This window comes from Pelodiscus sinensis, chromosome 31, assembly GCF_049634645.1.
Source record: "Pelodiscus sinensis isolate JC-2024 chromosome 31, ASM4963464v1, whole genome shotgun sequence".
NCBI classification, from domain to species: domain Eukaryota; kingdom Metazoa; phylum Chordata; order Testudines; family Trionychidae; genus Pelodiscus; species Pelodiscus sinensis.
Genome location: NC_134741.1, coordinates 5552675 through 5570250, shown reverse-complemented (window position 1 = coordinate 5570250; position 17576 = coordinate 5552675). Strand labels below are relative to the sequence as shown.

General features: G+C 52.9%; 1 protein-coding gene and 7 non-coding genes across 8 annotated transcripts in view; 5 read left to right on the top strand and 3 right to left on the bottom strand.

Moving 5' to 3' along the window:
- The window catches only part of LOC142821592 (uncharacterized), a 361188-nt gene that overhangs the window by 40857 nt on the left and 302755 nt on the right, over positions 1–17576 (top strand). The window lies entirely within an intron of this gene.
- On the bottom strand, positions 1331–1403 carry TRNAK-CUU (transfer RNA lysine (anticodon CUU)). Its single transcript has one exon. It is a non-coding gene; the product is annotated as a tRNA-Lys (tRNA).
- TRNAM-CAU (transfer RNA methionine (anticodon CAU)) lies at positions 2205–2278 on the top strand. The gene has a single exon. It is a non-coding gene; the product is annotated as a tRNA-Met (tRNA).
- TRNAE-UUC (transfer RNA glutamic acid (anticodon UUC)) lies at positions 3279–3350 on the top strand. Its single transcript has one exon. It is a non-coding gene; the product is annotated as a tRNA-Glu (tRNA).
- TRNAF-GAA (transfer RNA phenylalanine (anticodon GAA)) lies at positions 3927–3999 on the top strand. The gene has a single exon. It is a non-coding gene; the product is annotated as a tRNA-Phe (tRNA).
- On the bottom strand, positions 5011–5092 carry TRNAS-AGA (transfer RNA serine (anticodon AGA)). The gene has a single exon. It is a non-coding gene; the product is annotated as a tRNA-Ser (tRNA).
- TRNAR-UCU (transfer RNA arginine (anticodon UCU)) lies at positions 9696–9800 on the bottom strand. Its single transcript has 2 exons — positions 9764–9800; positions 9696–9731 (listed from the first exon to the last, which is right to left on the bottom strand). It is a non-coding gene; the product is annotated as a tRNA-Arg (tRNA).
- TRNAV-AAC (transfer RNA valine (anticodon AAC)) lies at positions 16819–16891 on the top strand. The gene has a single exon. It is a non-coding gene; the product is annotated as a tRNA-Val (tRNA).

Genomic DNA, 17576 nt, shown 5'->3' with positions numbered 1-17576 from the left:
GGATTCCCTTTAAAGTGCAGTTTTAAAAGGCTTTTGAAGCAGGATGCAGGTAATTAAGCCATTGAGATAATGAGATAATGTCCTTTCTGGTTGAAATGGCAAGAAACTGGTTTTTTTCTGTATTTTGTTTCAGCTAGACTAACATGGCTACTTTTCTATCACTATTTTAAGCTGCAGTGATTCATGTGAGCCCAGCTAGACATTCAAAGTTTGTGGGTTCAAGTCCCACGAGTGTCAACTTAGCTGCTTTCTCATTTCCAGGGCGCAGCTTTTACAGAACAGGCAATCCTTAGGGTGAAACTGGGGTGGGCTTGAGTCCAGACAGTTCCCAACAGACCCCAGTGAGGATGGAGGGAAGGGCTGGTTCTCGCGGTTGGGGCTGGGAGTTGTTCTGAAAGGCTTCAGGTGCCATTAGATCGTTTTGTCCCTCCCTGTCTCCTACTGGTGCTGAGCAACACTCAGGCTATGTCTGCCCTACACTGCTCTTCTGGGAAAAGCTACGCACATTTCAAAACCCAGTTTGTGCAGCTTTTTCTTCTGCTTTTTTTTTTTGGAAGAGGCTTTTCGGACATTTGGCCTGTTACACTGGGCAAGTCAGACAAGGGAGGCAGCAGACAGAGCCAGCCAAATGCACCAGCCTCCCAGGGCGGGGAGGCCAAAGGCACAAGCAGCTGCCTGGCCTAATTTATCTGGCTTCCCCAGGTTGGCACCCAGCTGACGTTACCCCCCCTCTGTCACATGAGCGTTGGGCTCATCAATAGGCTGATCAGCAGCAGCTGCAGTTACCTGCAGTTACCTGGGCACCGCAATAAGAGAAGACCCTGTGTTTCTGCCTGGATTTGAACCGGGGACCTTCTGTGTATCAGGCAAACATGGTAACCTCTACACCACAGAAACACATTTCAAGGGATGGAACTTGGCTGACTGTTCTGTTTCTAGCTCTTTCTAACACCCTGGTCTGGAGGGGAGGGGGATGCTCCTTGTGAACACTCCACCTCTTGTTCTCAGGGAAGTGCCTAATTTCCTCACCAGCCCCTTGAGATTTGTAGCTCAAAGCTGGAGCTGCTGTGGAAGGAGGTGAAGCTACAGAAGCTGACGGGGGACAATCAGCAGGCGGAGGGTTATTTTTTCTCCCCCCTGGGCTGATGTGGCTAGAACTGAGGAGAAGAAAATCCTCTTCCCTTCTCCTCAGAAGATGGAAATTGCAGTTGGTTCTCTCTTTGGTTCTACTAAAGCTGGACCCCAGGACTAGACTTTTTCTTTCTAAAACCCTGGTGAAAACTGAGAGCCAATTGCTCACAGGCTGAGAATGTGAGTTAAGGAAGGGCACCACCCAGCATGGGGCTTGAACCCATGACCCTGAGATTAAGAGTCTCATGCTCTACTAAGTGAGCTAGCCAGGCTACCATCGAAAAAGCTCCTAATATCCCATCTCAGTGTAACAGGAGCCAAGTGTTCTCCACTGCCTGACTCAAGGCTCTTTCTTGCCCCTAATGTGGGGTTCTGGTCTGTGGAGAGGTTTGAACTCGAACCCCACTCCCAACACACCCACTTCTTTCCCCACAAGGAACGGCCCCATTTCCATCTCTCCAGGGACTGGTCCGTTCTCTGCAAAATGCTCAACCTGTTTCATTTTCTGCAGGAACGAGTGGAATCCATGCTCCCTGTTCCCCAGTGAGAGGTATGTGTCCTCTTCCCCCCTTTCCACAGACACAGCAGGCCAGGGGGCTATGAGCCTCCAGAGGCCCCTTCCTACTTGGCCTCCCACAAAGCTGGGGGGAAAAGCTGCTAGACCCCAGCCCTCCAGGGCCAAGCCATGGCAGAGGTAGCAGGATTCACTCCCATCTTCTCCTGCCTGTGCCCTGGTATCCCCCAGGTGTCCATGTAGTTCACTTACCTCTGGGCTTTGGGCACTTGCCCCCATCAAACCTAGTTTAAAGCCTCCTCACTAGGTTAGCCAGTCTGCACCCAAATACTCTTCCCTTCCTTGACAGATGAACCCCAACCCTGCTGAGCAGCCCTTCCTGCAACAGCATCCCATGGGCAAGCCCCTGCCCACGGAGCTTTCTGTAGCTTTCTGTGCCCAGGGGGCCAGACACTGCCTGGGCTCGCTGGCTGGAGGGAAGTGGGGAACGGCTGCACTTTGGGAGTCAAAAGTGTTGTCTGGAAACATAAAGAGCCATTTTGAAGATCCTTCAGAGGCTGGCACCATGGCTTAGCTGGCTAAAGCACCTGCCTCATAAACAGGAGATCCTGGGTTCAAGTCCCAGTGGTGCCTTGTTGTAACCTTTGCTCACATTTACTTATGCCCTTCTGGGACACAGAAGAGGCCTCCCCTGGCCACCCATGGAACTGCTGGTTCAGGAAAAGGCTGATTTGAGAGGGGGATTGGGAAGAAGGAAACCACAAGCCTGGAGCCCCTGCAGAAGCTGCTGGCACTGGCAAGGCAGGGCTCTGACTGCAATTGCTGGGACAGGAGAGCCAGCACCACACGCCCTTGTGATTCCCTCAGGGGGTCAGGGCCTAGAGAGCCTGAGAGTGTAACCTCTGCAGCTCCTGCAGCCATCGAGAGTCAGGGTCTGTGGGCATCAGGTGCTTCTCACCTGTTGTTCCTTCTTCCAAACACCCCTCCCCGATCAGCCTTTTCCTGAGCCAGCAGTTCCATGGGTGGCCAGAGGAGGCCTCTTCTGTGTCCCAGAAGGGCATCAGTAAATGTGAGCAAAGGCTACAATAAGTCACCCCTGTTTATGAGGCAGCTGATTTAGCCTGCTAAGCCATGGTGCCCTCCTTGAAAGGGGCTTTGAAACTGTTCTACTTTATGGTCCCAGACACCCCCTTCCCATTCCAAAGTGCAGCCGTTCCCCATTCCCCTCCAGCTCTTGCCATGACTCAAGGCCTGCGCAGCCCAAGACATTTGATCTAAAACAGAACTGGATAATTTAATGCAGGGAAGGTCAATCAATGGCATTTAACCAGGATGGACAGAGCAGGTGTCCCTAGCTGGTGTATTCTAGAAGCTGGGAATGGGCGACAGGAGGGATCACTTAACAATTGTCTGTCCTGAGGATTCCCACTGGGCAATGAAATTGGCTGCTGTTGTGAGACAGGATCCTGGGCTAGTTTGGTAACTGGCACGGCCCCGTCTGGCTGTTCTGATGTTCTGTTTGGTTTCTGTTCTTGTCCCCTCTGGGCAATGGAAAATGGACCCATGTCCTGAAGGGGACAGAAAGTGGCCTGTGAAAGGCTAGTGTAGTTAAGGAGAGGCCCATGTTCATGTGTCCCTGATGGTCTCGTGGTTAGGATTCAGCACTTTCACTGCTGAGGCCTGGGTTCAATTCCCAGTCAGGGAAACCAGCCTCATCTGTATTCATGAAATCTGCCAAGTCTTTTCCATCACAGGGAGGGCCAGTGGACTGAGGGAAGGGAGGGGCTGGGGTGCAAGAGGCAAGCTCTGGCTGGGAGACACTCCCAGCAGCCAAGCACATTTCTCAGGCAGCCCCTTCCCTGCGCAGGGGGCACAGGTCACACCTCTGGGTGAATAAGAGCTTGTGGGGACTGGCCAGGGCTTCAAGCAGGCAGCTCCCATTGGCCACAAACAAGCTGGGAGCAGGGACCAGGCATGAAGCCTTTTCCTCTACAGCTGAGAGACACAAAGGGCCCAGCAGCCCCTTCTCTCAGCTGTGCGTGGGGGCAGGGCGAGCAGGGACTCTGCCTGAGGCTTCTTGCTGCCATGTTGGGTGGCTTCATGGGCTGGATCCAGCCCGCTGGCCCGTATTGCCCAGGCCTGGCTTAGAGGGAAGCTTGGCTCTGGCTGTGGGGGAGGGGCGCTGTGGAAAGGCCAGTCTGGCCTTCCTGGGCAGGGCATGATGACATGCGGCAAAACATCCTGGACAGAGAATTACAGGCCACACAAGACTCTTATCACAGCCAAAGTAGCTCAGTGGGGAGAGCGTTAGACTGAAGGTCTAAAGGTCCCTGGTTCAATTCCAGGCTTTGGCATGCTCCAATAGGGGCTAATTACTTCAAGTTGATGTATTTGCTTAGAGCTGTTATCACAACCTGCACTGCAGGAGAAAAGGGGAGATGAGCTGCATCCCTGGGCCCTCTGTCTGTATCCTGCCACAAGGCAGGTACAAGGGCTAAATTTGGGGGGAAATCAGGAGACACCACAAAAAACACTCCCTGTTGGAAGTGCTGGAACATGGCACCACATGAGCATGTTGCTAGCACCCATGTCTCCCCCCCTCAGGGCCACTAGAGATGTCCAGCAGCTCTGTCCTTGCACCCTGGGGCTGTCTGTCTGGGCCATGCACTCACACAAACCTGGCCCCTCCCTTTCTAGGACAGGGCTCCTGTTGTTCCTTCCTTTACTCAGCCTGGGAGTTGGGCTTATCCCAGGCAGCAGGGGCTCTGTTTACCTGGGGAGCCACAAATAGGAGCAGAACCCCCTGTTCCCACTTTCTGCTTGGCTTTGAACCAGGAGCCTTTTCCACATTAAGCAAACACGATAACCACCACCCCACAGAAACATGCTTGTCAGTTTTTTTCTGTACATAAACTTGGACAAATATTCTGTTACTAATTCTTTGCCCAAGGCAGAGCAAGAGCAGGGAACAAGACCCCCCCCCCCCAATACTTCTCTAGACCCTTTGCTCCCAACACGGGGGGGGGGGGGGAGGGGGGCTGTGTGCCTCGGAAGGAGTGACCCACATCATATCCCCAACATTTCTGCCCTTCATGGATGGACCTTTGGGGGAGGCCCAGACGCTCCATCCTCTCACTCAACTCCTATGACACACTGGAGCAGAGCAGCGCCATGGGGTAGGGCTGAGCAAGGGGCAGAGGCTGCAGGAGCTGAGCGTTTCCCTAGAGCCCAGGGACCCATAACAAGGCATCATGCCCCATGTCTCTCTTGGAAGGCGCAGAAAAGGATTGACTGGGGTTGGGGAGAGTGGCTTATGGGTTGTGCAGCTTTTTGCCCTGGTTAGGGCGTGGCCAAAACGCAGGTCTCGCTGTGAGCAGGATTTGAACCTGCGCAGGGAAACCCTATTGGATTTCTAGTCCAACGCCTTAACCACTCGGCCATCACAGCTATGAAATCAGCAGTTTCCCAGGATCAGGGAAAGTGGTAAATAATCCCAGTGCCCAGGCCTGACCTCACCCGCCCCACAGAATTCACACAGCAAACCTGGCTCCAGAACAGGGCAAGCTTGGGGGCTCATTGCTGGGCCTTGGGGTGAAGCATTGAACCAGCCCCCTCCTGCGGGGCCTGTGAGTGTTGCTGTCCCTGCTGTACAGACAGGGCCATGGAGACAGGGAGAGGTTCACTGAATGGGCCAAGGTCACCCAGCTAGTTAGAGTCAAAATCTGCCCCCAGCTCCCTGCCCCACCCACCGACGTGCTGACTCCCTCGCTACCAGGGGCTGTTTGCATTGGCCTCTTTTGTTTTCTTTTCTGCTGTGAGACATTGGGACAGTTGGCCAGGGCGTCCCGCATTTGCCATCTCCCTCTGTGCAGGTGCTGTCCAGAGCCCCGACTAGCAAACGCTGACACTGCTGTTAGATCCAGACCAGAGGGGAGTGTTTAAGGGTTATTTCAGAAGAAGGGTTTTCTCCCCAAATAACTGCATCTAAACGTTGTTTTTTATTTCATAATAAAGTATTTTGAAACAGCACCCGGACACGATTATGCAAATATAGCACGGGATATTTAAATCCCGGTTTCATTTACAATTTCGAATGTCTCCATTTGCATCCCTCTCCTGAAGGAGACTGCAAGTGTCGACATGTCCTGTGTGTTGCAACCTCCCAGCACTCACCTGAGGTTCCCTCCCCGCTGCCTGAAGATGTTTGGGAGTCCTCCTGCATCCCCTGGCGCTGCAGGACATCAGCGTTGTCATCCTGAAGCTGCAGCTGCTGCTGCCCAGGTGTCTCCATACCAGACTCCACAACTCTCCCTGGAGACAGGGGCTCCCCACACCCCAGGAGTCGGTCCAGTTCCTCACAGTATGCACAGTGCTGTGGTGCTTCCCCAGAGTGGGACCTGTCCTCACGGGCCCTCACATACCCCTCCCGCAATTCGTTGACCTTGGCTCTGACTTGGTCTAGGATGCAGGAGTGGGGAGGTGGCCTTTCTCTGCAAGGCCATCAGCCATTGGACCATATGTTAGATAATTTCATGGAGGTTAGGTCCATAAAAGCTATTAGCCAGGGGATAAAATGGTGTCCCTGGCCTCTGTTTGTCAGAGGCTGGAGACGGATGGCAGGAGACAAATCGCTTGATCATTGTATTTGGTCCACCCCCTCCGGGGCACCTGGTGCTGGCCACTGTCGGCAGACAGGATACTGGGCTAGATGGACATTTGGTCTGACCCAGTACGACCGTTTTTATGTTTTTATGTTCATAGATGTCTGCATTCCTCCCCCTGGACTGCCGGGCCTGCAGAGACTCCCCCTCGGATCACAGTTCCAAGAGGGTCTTTATCTCTGGCCCAGACACTGACAGTGCCTGGTGTTTGCTGCCCCCTGCTTGGTCCTGTGATGTGTCCCTGAAGAGGTTTCTGGGGGTTGTGCCTGTGACATGGCTCTCCGGAAGGAAGACGTGCTCGATCTTAGGCAAAGGACCCAGAAACAACACTTTACGGCAAAAAACACAAGGACGGCTCTTGATCCGCATCCCTGGGCCACACAGAGTATCCAGAAGTCACTTCCCCACCTCTCCCTTGGCTGCTCTAGAGCTTAGCCCAAAGTCTGATAAACTCAACTCTCCCACCCAACCACCTCTGGGACTCCTCTCCCGCCCGGCTCCTCACACCACGGAGAGCGCAGAGCAGCCACTACTCTAGCATCACCACTTCTGGACTTTGCCTAATGGCCAAGAAGTTCTGCTTTACCCAAACCACACAGGCACCCTCTCACCTCTGGCCAGCCTCATGGCAGACATGGGTTTCCCTCACTAATTTTCCCAGCATGTTGGCAGGCAGGCATTGGTGGTATAGTGGTGAGCATAGCTGCCTTCAAAGCAGTTGACCTGGGTTAGATTCCCAGCCAATGCAATGTAAAGAGGGAGCATCAAAGCTCCTTGCTGAGGTTTTACTTGAACCCTGAAAAAACAGGCACAAATGGGTCCTGCAGCTGCGGGCTGCCTCTCACAGCTCTTCATCCTCTCTGAGAGCATGCACAGTAATGCGGTTCCTCCCTCACATACCTCTGCTGCGATTCCTTGACCTTGGCTCTGACTTGGTCTAGGATGCGGGGGTAGGAGGGAGGTGGCCTTTCTTTGCAAGACAATCGGCCATTTAGCCATAAATGTCCACATTCCTCCGCATGGACTGCAGGGCCTGGAGAGACTCCTCCTGGGACCACAGCTCCAAGAGGGTCTTTATCTGTGGCCCAGACAATGACAGTGCCTGGTGTTTGCTGCCCCTTGCTTGATTTGATTCCCAGCCAATGCAAGGTGGGAAGGGAACAGGCGATCTCCAGGGGGAGATATTATTTAACCCTGAACAACAGGCACAAGTGGGTCCCACAGCCAAGGGCTCCCTCTCACCGCTTTTCGTGGGGAGCAGCTCAAACAAAACTAATTTGGCTGTTGTGGGGTCTGCATGGGGCTTGTACCTGTGACCTGGGCATTATTAGCATCAAGCTCTAAACAGCTGAGCCAGCAGGCCCAAAGGTGACACCACAAGAGCGGGAAGAGAAGAGTTTTCCCTCCTATTGGGGAAAGGAGGCCAAGCCAAGGGCCTTTCAGCCACTGGGTCTGTGCAGGCTGGAGCCTCCTCCTACCAGTTTTCTGGCCTGTTTCCTGAAAAGCTTGCAGTCTTTTGCCTGTTTCTGCTTCCCTGTCCATAGCAGGCAGCTAAGGGGCGGGGATAGAACAGTCACCACAGCAAACATATCTGTGCCTAGCACAGGGTTTGAATCCATGACCTTGGCATTACTAGCTCCGTGCACTAACCAACTGAGCTAGCCAGCCAAACAAAACACAGCCCACAAATAGCCCTTTCAGAAAGGCGCGTCCAGCAGCTGAAGGGATGTCTCTGCAGCTGCCAATGGCTCTTCTCTGACAGGGCCACTAGTGACTCACTGTGACGTGGGCTGGCTCATCCAGCTGGTTTGAGGGTTGGTCAAGGTGGCTGGTGGCCAGCATGGTGCACTGACACCCAGGGAAAAGAGGCAGCCACAATCTCTTGTTGCCAGCACCTTGCTTTAGTCTAGAGAACACATCTGCTCTTCCATAAAATTTTTTGGAAGAGCAGACATGCTTTTTTCGTATCTCTGTGTACTTCATTTTATGAAGAAGAAGGTGTGACGGACCGGGCCGTGTCTGGGCACAGCTGAGGGCGTCCGCTCAGGGCGAACTGCTCGAATCTGGGGCTACTTACAGCCCCCGACTGGTGACCTCTCCACACAGGCCACAAACCAGTCCCACAGAGCGCTTCAGCAACCTGCCTGAAGCCTCCCGAGAAAACCCCTCCGACACCCCAGCAATATCCGTGCCCCAGATGGCCCCAGGCCTCATACACAGGTGGGGGGTCCTAGCACCTAATCCCACCTACCCCAAACAAGTTCTGTCCGGTTCCAAGAAACCAGCCACAGATCCCTGGTCAATTTACCCTCTGGACCTTACCCACAAATCACGCTGGGCCAATCCTTTAGAATCTATATCTAAAGGTTTATTATTACAAGAAAGAAAAGCACGAGAGTAAGTTTATTAAAGTATAGTATGTTACATGCACCGAATCTCCCAGTTCTCGATGCAGGCTCTAGCAGAGATGTTACAGCTGCTGGTTTAAAAGTTCTTATTGCACATCCTACGATCAGGATGGGTTCACAGGTCTTCCGGGCTCTTCAATCCCTGCAGTGCTGCCTCTGGGATGAAGTGCTGAGCTGAGAACAAAATGGCATCGACCGCATGGCCTCTTTATACCTCCTTCTTGGCCTCTTCTGGTCTCAGCCGGTCACCTGGTCCCCAGCCTCTCTCTGCTGGCCGCTCTTAGATGTCCGCCCTCCTGCTTTAGGTGTGTCCTTGGGCCATCAAGTGCCATTGTTCTACAGGGCTTCACTACTCAGCCTGTCCATAGCAATGCTTAACCACATTCCAAGAAATATTCAGCTTCCACACAGATTAAAGATCTACACACACAGACATTATGTACTCACGTAAACAGTGTACACAGGATCAGAAAACAACAAGCTCCCATTAAATACCCCACATGGCTCTCTTTCATACCAATTTCTGGGGCCAACACCCCCACCTAGGGGTGCAGCAGCGATCTGGCTGCTTCCCTCCAATTCGGTAATGTGACAGAAGGGATGTTCCAAAACAGATGATTTTTCCCCAAAATTTGGCCCAGTGTACACAGGCTAAATGTTGGAAAAGCCTCTTCCAAAAAAAGAAGCAGAAAAAGCTATGCAAATTGGGGTTCACATACTTGTTTTTCCAGAAGAACAGTGCAGTGTAGACATAGCCTGCCTGTTGCACAGCAGTGGTAGGAGACATGGAGGGACAAAAGGGTCTAACGGCACCAGCAGCCTCTCAGAACCACCCCCGTCCCAAACCCCAAGTCCTAGCCCTTCCCTCCACCCTTACTGGGGTCTGCTGGGAATTGCCTGGATGCCAGCCCACCCCAGTGTCAGCCTAAGGACTGAGAGGTCTGTAAAAGCTGCATCCTGGAAATGAGGAAGCAGCTAAAGTGACTCTGGTGGGACTTGAACCCACAACCTTTGAATGTCTAGCTGTGCTCACATTAACCAGTGCAGCTTAGAAGTCCAATGTGCTTTCCATTGCACCACAGAGCCTGGTGGGCTGTTGGGGTTGATATTGCCACTCTCTGCTTTGCAGCATGGCAACTGCTGGGGGAAAAGAAAGGGGAGCCAGGTCTGTCTCTTTTGGGAGAGCAGGTTAGAAGAAGTAGAAGGGGGCCCCTGACAGTGAAAACTAGGAACCAAGACAAAGCTGCAGTTGGAGAACATGGGCATCAATCCCACTACTTCTTGCATACAAAGCAAGGGATTTCTCACTTGAGCTAATTCCCCTGCATGTGAACCCTTCCTTTGCCCCACCCACCTTGTTCCAGACCCTACAACGTCTCTGTGGCAGCCTAAGGCTCCTTTTTGAAAGAGCCACTTGTGGGACTGACACCCGTGGGCCGGCTAGCTCGGAGGTTTAGAACGTGGTGCTCATATCACACAGACGTGTCTTAAGAGCAAGCCCCTTATTTCAAACCATAACGGGCTCGCTATTCCGACGTCCCTGCAAACCTCATGGTGCAAGGAGCGAGGGACATTTCGGAACAGCGATTTATTTGGAACTAAGTGCTGTGTAGCCAGCGTCAAATTACAAAATAAGCTATTTCAAAATTGACTTGAAATAAGCTACCCAATTGCATCGCTTATTCTGAGCTATGGGACACACCCCTAGTGAGTTAGAGCCCAGCTCTCTGCTCCACCCACCCATGTACTGACTCCCTCGCTGCCATGGGGCTATTTGTATTGGCCTCTTCTCTCTGTAGCCAGGCTTCAGCCAGGACTGAGACTCAGGCAGGAGAATGTCACCCAGCTCCCTGCACCTGGGCCCTGCATTTCTTATCCCTTCAGAGACACTTGCTAGTGGAGGAATAAATCAGTCACGAGTGTAGATTATGAAATGTTGTTGTTGCCTTGGAAACTCCCCACAGACCTTCTCCCGGGGGCCCTGGGCAGCCAATCACACTGCACAGGTTACTTGGAGGTGAGTGTGCTGTGTAGACGTGCCCGTCCTGTTGAGGGCCAGCCTGATAGCGGGAGGCTCTGGCCACTTCCTTTCCTTGTCTCTCTCAGGCTGTGTCTACACTGCAGGGCTACGTCTACACTTCAGGCTTTTTGTGCAAGAGGAGAAGTTCTTGCGCAAAAACTTGCAGAGCGTCTACATTGCACGCACGTTCTTGCACATGTAAATTTATAGTGCAGCATCAGAAAACAGGGCTTCTTGCACAAGGGTTATTCCTCTCCCCATGAGGAATAAGCCCTCTTGCGCAATAACTCATCCACAAGGAGGCAGTGTGGAGAGCCAACAGGGGTTTCTTGCTCAAGAAAGCCCTATGGCTAAAATGGCCATCAGAGCTTTCCTGCGCAGGAGAACCTCCACACTGCCATGGGCGCTCTTACAGAAAAGCACTTCTCTTGTGCAACAGCACATGGGAGTGTAGACACACTGTTGTGCAAGACCTTTTGCACAAAACAGTTCTTGAGCAAGAAGGCTGCAGGGTAGGTGTAGCCAGGGGGTGTTTGGGTTTTTTACTAGCACTGAGCTTTAGGGACTGGTCCTAGCCAGGAATGTGTCTGGTGCTGGTTTGTGACACTCTAAGGCCGTGACTACACTGGGCGTGAGAGCGACGCTGCCGTGGTTGATGTTCCAGGCTCTAGGGAAGACCCACTGATTAGAACTGAGCTGTGCAGAGTCTTGTAAAGGGAACCGCAACTTCTCTGGAGATTTGCTGAGTTTTATATGAGGGTTTATCAGAAGGGACGTTGTGGGCTCTGGAACAAGGTGGGTGGGGCAGAAAAACTCTTCAGAGGTAGGGGAATTAACTCAAGTGGTAGAGCGCTTGCTTTGCATGTGAGAGGCAGTGGGATCGATACCCACGTTCTCCAGTTGTAAATTTTTGCTGCTTCCTCTTTTCCACAGACAGAGCCAGCCAGGGGCTAAGTGCTTCCAGGGCCTTCTTCCCTCTTCCATAAGGCAATGGGCTGGGTTCAGCAGTGTAGGAGGCATCACGTTTGCCTCCCAGGGAGCAGTTCCTTGGCTAAAAGTCAGGCAGACAAAGTCCAGCCTGTAACACCCAGAGGAGGGGATTTGCTTGCCAGGGGAGGGCAGACACAGACCAGCACTTGGGAGCTTGGCTGCCAGCTGCTTAGCACATCTGGACACAGAAGAATCCCAAGACTTGGTTCTGCCAGGCTCCAGTTTCCCCTCTTCTGTTTCTTTTCAGCTCCCTGCAAACTGCCTCCCAGCTGTGGGTGAGGCTGAGTGTGTGTGAAACCAGCTGCGCTTTGGATGATTTTGTTAATTGTTTAAAAAGCCTCTTGGACCTCTTCTGCCTGGGGAGGTGGCTGTAACCATCCTTCCCGTGTGTCTATACTAGAGTCCAAGAGACAGATTAGAGTTTACTTCTCAGTGGTCCCACGTCCCTCTTTTATCTCTGCGGTTACAGCCCCTGCTCTCTCCCATTTCTGGCCCATTCCCCAGGTGTCCATGTTGTTCACTTACCTCTGGGCTTTGGGCACCTGCCCCCATCAAACCTAGTTTAAAGCCTCCTCACTAGGTGAGCCAGTCTGCACCCAAATACTCTTCCCTTCCTCGACAGGTGAACCCCGTCCCTGCTGAGCAGCCCTTCCTGCCACAGCATCCCATGGGCAAGGAAGCCAAAGCCCCCTGCCCATGGAGCTGTAGCTTTCTGTGCCCAGGGGGCCAGACACCGCCTGGGCTCGATGGCTGGAGGGAAGTGGGGAATGGCTGCACTTTGGGAATCAAAAGTGTTGTGTGGAAACATAAAGAGCTTAGTTGGCTAAAGCACCTGCTTCATAAACAGATGGAGCTGTAGCATTCTGTGCCCAGGGGGCCAGACCCCACCAGGGCTGGAAGGCAGGAGGGAAGAGGACACCCTCACTGGGGTCTGCTGGGAACTGTCTGGACTCAAGCCCACCCCAGTGTCAGCTTAAGGATTGCCTGTTCTGTAAAAGGTGCCCTGGAAATGAGAAAGTAGCTAAAGTGACACTTGAACCCACAACCTTTGAATGTCTAGCTGGGCTCACATTAACCAGTGGAGCTTAAAAGTCCAACATGATTTCCATTGCACCACAGAAACCAATGGATTGCTGAGCTTCATATCTCCACTTTCTGCTTTGCAGCATGGCAATTGCTGGGAGAAAAGAAAGGGGAGCCAGGTCTGTCTCTTTTGGGAAAGCAGGTAGGAAGAGGGAGGGGCCACTGAGCTGAGTCAAAATATGGGATGAAAACTGAGCTGTAGTTGGAGAATGTGGGTATCGATCCTCCCACTGCCTCTCACATGCTAAGTGAGCGCTCTACCACTTGAGCTAATTCTTCTGCATGTGAAAACCTCTACTGCCCCACCCACCTTGTTCCAGATCCCACAACATCCATGCGGCTGCCCAAGGCTCCTTTCTGAAAGGGCCACTTGCTCAAGAAATGGCTAAAATTGCCATCAGAGCTTTCTTGGAAGGAGAGCGTCCACACTGCCATGTGCACTCTTGCAGAAAAGCACTTCTCTTGTGCAACAGCACATGGCAGTGCGGAGACACTGTTGCGCAAGACCTTTTGCACAAGAATTCTTGCAAAACAGTTCTTGAGCAAGAAGTCTGCAGGGTAGATGTAGCCAGGGGTGTTTGGGTTTGTTAGCAGCACTGAGCTTTGTACAACAGCCCAAGGAACATTGTGAAAAGGCAAAACCTTCCCGCCCTGGGTGTCCCTGGCCAGCCAGCGAGTGGCACAAAGGTTCCCTGAAGTGCTGACTTCAGGTGGCTTGAAATAAATTTTTATCATTCAGTTGAGGTGGCCAAGTGGTTAAGGGGCTGAACTGCTAATGTGTTGTGCTCTGCACGCATGGGTTTGCATCCCATTGTTGGGTGTTAATGACCCTCTCTGTGGCTTCTCCCAGAAGTTCAGTGCCAGCCCCTCCTGTTACCCTGCCTGCCCCAACCCCTCCCACTGCAGCCTGGGGAAAGGGGAAATCTCCACCGAGACACTCCCAGATGGGACCCTCAGTCCCTCCTGCCCTCAAGGGGAAACCTCACAAAGGAGATTCCAGGCAGCCAGGCCAGGGGGGTCTCTGAGATGCCCCAGCCCTGCAGCCTGTCCCACCTGGCTGTTGTCATGGACCCTCTGTGAGGTCACTGCCTCCCAGCCAATGAGCTGAGGAGCTGCAAAAGTTCCTTGTGATGTCACTGGTGCCTTGCAGGCTCATGTCCTGACCCTGGCCAGCCCCTTGGCATGTGTGAGCTGCTCTCCCTGCCCCCGTCACTCAGGGTTGGTTCTGGGGCTCACACAGGGAACATCAGAGGCTGCTCAGGGGGCCCCATTGCTAGACCAGGGGCCCTCCTGTGGGGCTGTGAGTGTTGCTGTCCCTGCTGTACAGACAGGGCCATAGAGCCTCAGGAGACTGCAGCGGTGGGAGACACTTCCCTGGTTTTGGGAGGGAGACGAGACGTCAAGGCCCATGACTTGGAGCCAGCTACCGATACCCATGGAAAGCTGATTTTCAGAGGGGTGTGATCAGCCCTTCCTGTGTATCTGGATTCTTCAGAGGGGCTTAATCAGGAGCTAAAAGTTGAAGAAGGGACATTTAGAAGGGTGAATTTCTGTCTCTGGGAGTGTTTTCTGTGTTCTCCTTTGCCCTAATGGACAAGGCAGAGGCGTCCTCAGTCAGGGGTTATGTGTTTAAGTCCCACTTGGGGTGATAGTTTCCTCTTACTGACAAAAAACTTATCTTTCTTTGCTCTCTGAGACAGTTGGCAAGGATGCTCCTTACTGGCTCTGTCTCTCTACAGAAGTTGTTCAGACCCTTCAATAGCAAATGCTGGTGTTAGGTGCACGTCTGAGTTCTAAAAGCCCAGGGCTGCATCTAGACTGGCACGATTTTCCACAAATGCTTTTACGGAAAAGTGTCCATGCCAATCTAGACGTGGTTTTGTGCAAGAAAGCCCTGATCGCCATTTTCACCATCACGACTTTTTGTGCAAAACAGTTTTTAGCTGTCTACACTGGCCCTCTTGCGGAAAAACATTTCCGGAAAAGGGCTTTTGCCCTAACGGGAATGTCAAAGCCGCTTGTCATATGGGCTCTTGAACAATGTGGGTGGGGCAGGGCATTTGTTCCCATGCACGGGAATTAGCTCAAGTGGTAGAGCGCTTGCTTTGCATGTGAGAGGCAGTGGGATCAACACCCACATTCTCCAGTGAGAGATGGCTGCTTTTTCCTTTGCTTTACAGGCAGAGACAACAAGGGGACCTAAGTGCTTCTAGGGGCCTCTTTGCAATAGGCAGTGGACTGGTTTCTGCAGTGCAGGGGGTGTCACGTTTGCCGGGCATAGAAAAGTTCCCTGGCTAAAATCCAGACAGGCAAAGTCCTGGCTGTAACACCCAGCGGGGGGATTCGCCTGCCTGGGGAGGGCAGGAACAGACCAGCACTTAGCTGCCAGCTGTTTGCACATCTGGACACAGAAGCATCCTGAGCCTTGGTTTTACCAGCCAGTTTCTTTTCAGCTCCCTGCAAACTGCCTCCCAGCTGTGGGTGAGGCTGAGTGTGAGTGAAACCAGCTTCACATTGGATGATTTTGTTAATTGTTTAAGAAGCCTCAGGCACCTCTTCTGCCTGGGGAGGTGTCTGTAATAGACGCCTAGTGTGACAACACCCTGGGGTTTTACCCCTTTAACCTCACCCAGAGACTCCCGACAAGTCCACTCCTGTGTCCATCTCCGCCTCAGGCCAAGTGTTCGCATGTTTCATATCGAAGGAAACTCCTCCTCCCTTTTTCCTGCAAATCCAGAGCAAGCTGTATCCTTCTGTGCCAATATTCCAATAAAGTGCATTATCCCACCAAGTCCCTGTGATACCAACTTCTTCCTGCTTATTACCCATAGTCCTGTGTGTCTGTACCAGCATCTAAGACACAGATTAGATTTTGCTTCCCAGTGGTCCCGCTTCCCTCCTTTATCTCTGCTGTTACAGCCCCTGCTCCCTCCCATTTCTGCCCCATCTCCCAGGTGTCCATGTTGTTCACTCACCTGTGGGCTTTGGGCACCTGCCCCCATCAAACCTAGTTTAAAGCCTCCTCACTAGGTTAGCCAGTCTGCACCCAAATACTCTTCCCTTCCTCGACAGGTGAACCCCAGCGCTGCTGAGCAGCCCTTCCTGCAACAGCATCCCATGGGCAAGGAAGCCAAAGCCCCCTGCCCACGGAGCTGTAGCTTTCTGTGCCCAGGGAGCCAGACACCGCCTGGGCTCGATGGCTGGAGGGAAATGGGGAACGGCTGCACTTTGGGAGGCAAAAGTGTTGTCTGGAAACATAAAGAGCCATTTTGGAAGAGGGCACCATGGCTTAGGTGGCTAAAGCACCTGCTTTATTAACAAAAAATCCTGGGTTCAACTCCCAGTGGTGCCTTGTTGTAACCTTTGCTCACATTTTCCTATGTCATTCTTCCCCACACACCTCTCCACTCAGCCTTTTCCTGAACCAGCAGTTCCATGGGTGGCCAGGGGAGGCCTCTTCTGTGTCCCAGAAGGGCATAAGTAAATGTGAGCAAAGGCTGCAGCAGTAACTGCTTTTTATTTGGCAAGTGCTTTAGCCAGCTAAGCCACTGTGCCCTACTCTGACCCACCTCTAAACTGTTCTACTGTATGGTCCCTGACAACACCATTGTCTCGCAAAGTTCGGCCATTCCCCATTTCCCTCCTGCCTTCCCACCCTGGTGGTGTCTGGCTCCCTGGGCACAGAAAGCTACAGCTCAGTGGGCAGAGGCTCTAACATGCACATCTCCCCCAGCCGCTGGGGCTGTAGAGTTGCCTTTGAGGTTCTCCAGGGTTGGGGGAGGGCAAAATTGAGCAAACTTTGATTCTCTGTCTTGTAAACCCCTTGGCCTCAGGGTTTAGGTTGGAGTCCCCAGGTGGGGGCCCGGCCTCCTTCAGTTTGGTCCCTTCCTGAGGGCACAAAATTGACAACAGAGAATTCCTTTGCCCTGCAGCAATCTCTGTTGGCCAAAGGGTTAGCAACTGAATATTTGCCCAAGCTTAAGTGCAGTAGCAGAAAACATTTGTATGTGTGTTTCTGTGGTGTAGTGGTTATCATGTTTGCTTAACACGCAAAAGGTGCCTGGTTCAAAGCCAGGTAGAAACACAGGGTCTTCTCTTATTGCGGTTCCCCTGGGTGCCCACAAGGCAGTTCCAGGGCCTGCCCCCTGGTGCAGGGTTTGGCAGCATGTGTGCTGGCTTTCAGGAGCATGTGGTAGACAGCTCAGCAGGTTAGGCTGAGAAAGGAGAAGGCAGAGGGGGGGCCTGAGACTTCTCAGTGGTGCCTTGCCTGACACCAGGTCATTGCGGCCACTCAGTCCAGGGCCCACCCTGGAAGTGCCACTACTGTGCCTGTTCACCTTCGGGGCAGTGTGGCTGTCACCTTTGGTGCAAGTGGACACAAAGCCACATAATGTCCTGCCTCATGCCCAGACCCCAGCCACCCCATTCCCCTGGCTTTCTTCTCACCCAGCACCCCCAGCTTGCTTTGCCACCCTCCCTTGTTCCTGCTCCCCCACCCTGCTCCTTTATCCACGTTCCTTATGCTCCCTTTCTCCTGGCCACACACGGCTCCTTGGCGTTTCTCAAGCCAGGCCCTGCAAGGAGCCACCAGGGCAGGAACCAGCCCTTGGAGCTCGGCTTGCACCGGATCTGGGAGTTTTCCCACCACATCTCACCTGGGAAGAGGTGACTTGTTCTCCTTCCTTCTGACCTTACGTCTCCGCTCCCTTCAAAGGTCTCTGCTGCCTCGGGACCCACATCTTCAAGAGCTCTACCATTTGAGCTAATTC